This window comes from Aplidium turbinatum, chromosome 1, assembly GCF_918807975.1.
Source record: "Aplidium turbinatum chromosome 1, kaAplTurb1.1, whole genome shotgun sequence".
Lineage (NCBI taxonomy): Eukaryota > Metazoa > Chordata > Ascidiacea > Aplousobranchia > Polyclinidae > Aplidium > Aplidium turbinatum.
In genome coordinates this window covers 19,376,062-19,383,787 of record NC_137472.1, presented here as the reverse complement: position 1 = coordinate 19,383,787, position 7,726 = coordinate 19,376,062, and positions in this window count along the sequence as shown.

The window sequence follows — 7,726 nt, the reverse complement described above, 5'->3', positions numbered from 1 at the left end:
CAATAGTGAAAACTCCACTCCTGCAAGCAAACAGCTTCACGAAAAAACATGGCTGCAACCAAACCTATAAAAAATTAACAAAACATACAGACACATACAGAACATATACAAAACATATACATACAGACAGTTTGCTAACTTAAACGCGATCAGCTCCCACTACGTATGGTACGAGAAGAAAAACAAACATTTGTTTATGGCATTTAAATCGTGATGCTCTATATACCTAGAACCAAAAGATCCTACCAATCAATGACAAGTTATGAAACTCGAAAGATCCACTCCCCATAAGAATGCAACACAGCATTCGGAAAGACCTGGAATCGAACCAATAGACCTATCCATCAGATTTAATAGTGAAAACTCCACTCCTGCAAGCAAACAGCTTAGCGAAAAAACATGGCTGCAACCAAACCGATAAAAAATTAACAAAACATACAGACACATACAGAACATATACAAAACAAATACATACAGACAGTTTGCTAACTTAAACGCGATCAGCTCCCACTACGTATTGTACGAAAAGAAAAACAAACATTCGTTTATGGTATTTAAATCGTGATGCTCTATATGCCTAGAACCAAAAGATCTGCAGTTTAAATCAGCAACACTACATTAGCTAATATTTTGTGAGGTTGATATTTTATGTTTGTTGAGCAAGAAATATAAATAACGTTAATAAACCTTTATGATCTTCAAGTATATGCTTTAGGTGTGTTTAGGACTTGTATTGGAATAATAATTATGGCAGAACTTCGAAGCGAAGATGTAAAATAGTTAAAATCACATCATTTACAAGCTCTCACTCTCAATACTTTAGAAACCGTAAATAATTCTTCTGCCAGCCTTTGCTTACTGGACTTTAGACCTTACTGTTAACTGACTAAGAGTGCATTGTACCAGCTGCTTGCTAGGCTATTCTGAAGATATCATTATACAGGAAGCAGGTTGAGTTCGTGCATCCAAAGCAACAACGGCTTATGAGAGTTTTACGCCTAACCACCAACAGCTGTGTAGAACAAAACGGCTTCATTAATATCACTCTTAACAGATTCGAAAAATAAGAAAGGTACACATTTCAAAAACAATTATTATTTATCAAATTTAAAAAAATACTATATCATAGAGTGATGTCACGCGCCGAATTATAATATGTCAATACCCTATCTGTGGTGATACCACTTCCGTCTGTACCACTTCCGTCTGTACCCTACCTATGGCAATACCCGTCTGTACCTGGCGGTACCCACCGTCTGTACCGACGGGGCAATGGACAGCCATCTCTTACTACTAGTAGGCCAACTCAAAAGCTGGTTAAATGATGGTTTGTCATTCGGTTGTGATATTTGGATTCAATTCCTATCATTTTGTTGAAAAATGCTTCACACATGCTAATTATGTTGAACAGAGGCATTTTTCGGCGCGTTGTCTATCAAAAATACTTTCTCTCTGGAATTCGACCCCAAAAGTGCAGTAGATAATCACATTTGAATGCTTGTGTCAGCTTCACATTTGACTGCAAATCTAGCAACTCCAGTTGAAAATCGTTGAGAGGTGGTGGCTTTTCTCATCAAGGGCAGAAAAGAATTAATAGGCTATACCGTTAATGCAACTTTCAAATTCAGCAGCCATGTTGCTAATGAACAGTACGGTAGCCTAATAGGCCTAACGTAGCCTACTTTCGAATTATCTTTTGACTTTTTACTCTGTCTTAAGCCTAGCATACCTTAACCGTCGAACGGCAGTGAACATGAGCAATGAGCATGTCTCCACCGTCAGCACCAATATCTGCCAGAAACTCCGGGCGCCTACCTATTGTACATGACATAATTAGCAATAACACACCGTGTTCAGCAATGTGTTTGCAAAACAGTGTTAGCCAAAACCAGGTTCATCAAGTAGGCTAATCTTGAAAGATCTCGGACAATGTTATCATCTGAAATTTAGACTTTTTAGCACAGACATTAGGCTACAAAGTTAATGTTTTGGCTATGGTCCAGCACTTCACTGATGTCATAGGAAATTAGGCTACACATAGGCACAAATAAATATCCGAACGATTAGACACAGACGTTGGACACAGCATACGAAACTAATCTAATTCATCGTTTTTGTTTTTTTTTTGTTCGAATTCAAGCTGCTTGGTAATCCTGGTCTAACTAATTGTACCTTTAGCAGAGATTGTGCAAATGCGAGTTGTGTGAAGACCTTGAATTGAGAAAAAATGCAAGTGATTAGTTCACGAAATGGCTCAACGAAAACAGTTGTTTTCACTAGAAGTTCTAGCACGATTGTGTGATGTAGCCATGCATTTGTGGATCGTCGTCGTCGTGTGGGCCTCTTGGGCCGAGAGTTTATCATGTCGAATGGGAAGATTGTCCAATGTTGTGGGACGTAGGCATTCGGTTCCTGTGCGCGGAGCGCTGATACTTCGCGCACTGTTAATTAAAAAAAAGCAAAAAAAAAAACGTTGTGCTTCTAAATGCACTACATCCTGATTACTGATACCTGGTGCCATTGCTCAAAACCAATGGTGGTTTCTTGATATAGCACTTGTGAACTGAAATACAGTTGTGTTCATTAGTCGAGGTCGACAATAGCGGCGCCACGGGGTGGACTGGGGTGGACATGTCCACCCCAATCCTATTTAGAGTCAATTTTGTAATTCGTCGAGATCCGATGAGAAAACTTGGGGGGGGGGTGTATGCGAGGGGTTAGGGGGTCATAAATTCATCTTTGCGGATCGAAATCAAATTACCAGTGAAACCACCACGCCGGCTAAGCGATGCCGCTACCAACAAGTCATTTCCGAGTTGGTCAAACATTATTGACAGGTTGCAACAGTCTTCCGTGGAGTGAATCTGAATCCATTACAGAAAAGTTAAGAAGAGATTTTTTTGTCCCTTTCTTGACAGAATGCAAAATGAACTTAAAAACGTTACTCAGATCAAGCCTGCGAATTAATGTCAAATGCAGCTGCATATTATCCCACGCACATGTCTCCATCGAATTTGCCTAAAGTTGAATATTTAGCCAAATTCTATAATTTCGATGAAAATCATGTTGGGCAGCAATATCTTTTTTTTGAGGTCAGCTAATTGACAAAACTGGAAACTAGAATTTGAAGAGCACCAAAATGGATTGACCAAGACCCCGTAGTTGTGTTTGCCTTAACTTTTGAAGTTGTTTGGACAAAACGATCTTAATCATTTGTACAGCGATTTGTTTCAAATCATTGCTATTGTTGCTACTTTGCCCGTGACTGTGGCATCTTGTAAACGTATTCACAGCAAAGTTAAGATAATAAACAATTATCTGCGAGCTGCCATGACATCACAAAGACTTGAACATCTTGTGCAGATCAGCAGAGTGCGAGACATTGCCGATAACACTGATCTTGAAAAATTGGTGGAAGCTTTTAGACTGACCTGCGAGCGCAAAATAAAACTCTATTGCAGTGATTCTTAACCTATAGCTATAATGGGTATTATTGGGTAATAGCGAGGCTTTTTAAAATTCTGTTCAAGGGGCCACCCAATAAATTTTTATGAAGCCGCCTATCATTGCAGCAGCTCCAGGACATGAAATAACGACATGCTTGCTAACCGCAGAGGAAATGTATGGGAGCCTTTGGCCCCATAAAACGATTTAAAACACTAGTTATAACCAGCGAAAACGGAATTTTGATATGTCACCAAGATTTTGGTAATTTTTGATACCGTACCTTCGTACTTTATAAACCGGATCATTTCCGTTTTATCTATTCTTTTGTTCATAATTCAGAGTGATGCTCTCAATGGAAAACAAGCTTTTGCCCCCTTGCAATTTCTTTTGTATATTTTTCAATAAATTTTACAACCGAGCTGCAAGGAATCAAAATACATTCAAGACGATCAGATTGCCATGGTCACATCGCAATCGGTAATTTTAGTGACTGAAATTAATTTAGAAGGTCGCCCCCTACATTAAAAGACCATACTTTAGGGTAGTATATCACCTTGAAATAGTTTTGTCCACCCCACTCATTTTTGGCTGGCGCCGCCCCTGGAGGTCGATGCAGGTAAAGTTTAAATTAAAAACCAAATTATCTTTTTACTGGACGGTAGGCTATTACTTAGGGGCCGTTCATAAAAAGATCTTCTCATAAAATTGTCAAAAATTACCCCCCTCTCTCGTTTGTGTCACCCCTTCCCCTTGTCTGTGCGTAGTACAACATTGCGGATATCTCCATAGTGTAACCGTTATATAAGGGAGAATGGGGCTAATCGGAAAGTTTTTTTTAAAGTGAAATTTAAAACAATTGGTGCATAACCTGACAACTTGAAGCGGCTTAAATTATCATCTATGGTGTCCTCTATCATACAACCAAAAATAAGTATTGAGTCAATTCAGCTTTTAATGAAAAGTTAAAATAAACAAACATAGCCTACAATTGATTTTTCAACTAACCCCATGCTTGGGGTTTGTTGAAAAACGTCAGTTTAATGCCCACTAATGAACTGAATACTCTTTTTTTAACCAACAAACATTTACATGGGGTTGTAGCCTAAGCAAATATGTTTACTTGCTATAAAATCAAAATGCAATGAATTCTACACCTAATCATCATAAAAACATTTTTTAATAAACGCATTGTTAAAACTTGTGATGCCGTGTTAGGCTATAGCACATTCCAAGTTATTCAAATTAAAATTTTACAATGTATGTCTGCTTAAAACAAAGTACATTGGAGCTTATATTGCTTATTATCATACCACGACGATACACTCGTATCATACTAGGCTACATAGTCATACCATTATTAAACCATTTTCCAACTAACCCCACCCACTATCTTCCAACTAACCCCATTAGCATATGACAAACTATTTTTCTAAAATATTCAATCATGATGTATTGGACTAAAATTTGTTTTTTCTTGGTGTTGTAGAACAGGGGTGTGCAACCTTTATTACAGGAGGGCTAAATATAGATAACTGGGTGAAACCGCGGGCCGCACGTTTATTTAACATATGATTTCTAGTAGTTGCAGGCACAAAAAAGTACTTTGTTTTTGTTATTCATGTTATTCTTATGGCATTATTAGGAGTTATCTCTTTGCAGAAATAATAAGTCAAGATGCATAAATTTCTAAAGAAAACTGCTATTTTAATTTATTGTCACACCGACTTTATACGAGTTCAGTGAAAAGTTTGCAGCTGGCTTTTTTTCCCGACTGCTTTTCCCAATTTACTTTAATGGAAGTGCTCGCAATTCGAAGTCCATTTCCAAGTGTTCGTCTGTCAGAACCATGACCTTGGTCAGAACCGATCGATAGGAAAATTTCATGACGCCTATTTTAGAAAAAAATTGTTTGCACAAATACGTTGAGCCAAAAAGAGCCATTTTTGAAGCCATGAGTTTTTTCAAATGTGGGAACTCATCTTGGTTGAGATGTTTTCGGTAAACATCGCCAAGATTCATTTCTAATTAGGCTACTTGCTTTTAAATCCGTTTTCTCTTGAAGATCAATCAGTTCAAGTTGGATATCAGCTGGTGCTTTGTGAATGTCTGTGTTGAATGGCGAAGAGAATATACCAAACAAATGTTCATGAGATTTGAAGTCCTTGAAACGAGCCAAAAATTCATACAACAATTTTTCATGTTGGTATGCAAATTCATTTTTCTTCTCAGGATGCATTCGATAGTCTCTCAAAGTTGGAAAGTGAAAAAGATTTTCTGTTTGTGTGTGAGCTTTCCAAAGTCGTAATTTGTTCATAAAGCCTTTTATGTGAGCATACATTTTTACGTTCAAATGATTAAATGCAATGGATTTGTGGTAGCCGGTGGGAGATTTCTAAAATAGTTAACAGAAGGTGTTAAATCCACAGTACAATAATTCACATGTAGGCCTACCAGACAAAACTAAATTATAAACACGTTTCGCGGGCCATGCACAATTCAAAATTGGCACAACTTCGCGGGCCGCATTTGGCCCGCGGGCCGCACGTTGCACACCCCTGTTGTAGAACACCCACAGCTGACACACACCAAAAAAGCTTCTGCCTATCTTTAACGATATCGACGCATAAGATGTTTTTTAATAGCCTACGCCAAAAATTTTACTTCGAAAGTAAGAAAATACAAAATTGTCAGCCAAACAGGTATACCTTGACTGAACAAATTGAAACTAACATGGATTATGTGTTTTTATAAACTATTTCGCGTTTTGGCAGTAAATATTTGAAAAAGTTATCGAAAGTTAAAAAAATAATCATTTTTCAACTAACCCCACTCTCCCCTACTGTATAAATAAAGTTGTATTGCTTGGGTGAGACTGCAAATATTAACTTAAGTTACTACTTTTACTACTGTAGAGTGGCGGTTTAGAAACTCTCTATAGTTAAACTGCTTCAAATCCTCAAGAAGTTTATTAAAGCTTTATGCCAAATTAAGTTGTTATAGTACCACACTTTTCAAGTAGGCTACACTACAGTACACAAAACTATTTTACGACTGCATGCAAAACATGTAGGCCTAATCTAATCACCTTCGCTCTTAAAGCACTGCAAGGTATCAAAAATGTTTCTGCAGATTTTCATGGGATCATATTTATCAATTTTCTCCGATGCAACTTCACTCACATCCTCAACTTGTGAATGAACATTTCCATTGTATTTGCCTTCCTTTATTGCATTTGTGTTTGATGTCTGCTGTCCTTCTGTGACTTCGGCGCAGATGGAAAATACACATGACATATAGCCTACAATAAATACGCGGCATCATTTTTCTACTGGTGTTACAAGGTTGAACAGATCACATGGACTTTCCCCTTTTGGCAAGTATCGCTGCTGTGAGTGCAAGAAACATCCTCATGGTGTGATTAATCATTGAGTGCTAGAAAGAAAGATCTTTTTCATACGACCTTCGCGCTGTGTGTTTAGCAAAGATTAAGATACGCGGCAATAGTGTTCTCTCACTTTGCACACATCCATCCAATTTTCGCACAAAAAGATTGTGTGATCAGAGACGGAACGAGGCGCAACAGCGACAAACATTTGGCAAACATCTTATTCCGGTTTCATAATTTGGAACCGGTCCTGAGGGATCCGTTGTTCTGAAAAAGACATCTCTACTTCATTGTTCAATTTCCAGAGATGTACGTATACGCCGCAAATTCTACTCCGTAGACTTTTTGTTTACGCTAACGCTTACGTCCACATTTTTTTGGATAGTTGTCGCTTGAGGCTACGCCTTAAAGTTTTCGCGGTATTTTAGCGTAGGCTATAGCGTTAACGCATACTTTTTAATGTCTTTTTTTCGCTACAACACGTCAATACCTTCCAGCGCTGCAGTTGAAAGAATGTTTTCAATGGGCAAAGACATATTGAAACCAAAATGCAGCATATTGTCAGATGGACACTTTCATATGCTTGTGTTTCTTTGTGGAAATTCAAAATAAGACTTGTATGTTTCGAGTGGTTTATACCGTGTGAATGCTTGGCAACTAGCAAACAAAATGAGTTTACGCTAGTGTATGCGCTGACGCTGCCAACTTTTTGTACAAGTTACGTTGACGCATACGGCGTATGGTTTTTCGAACGTTTGCGTTTACGCTGACGGCGTCAATATTTTTTGTATGCGCGTATATCACTGTCAATTTCGTGCGTGTCTGAACCGCTCCCTGTTTCGCAATCAGACGCGAAACAGGGTTGTGAAATGGGTATTTGATTGCTAAAATGAA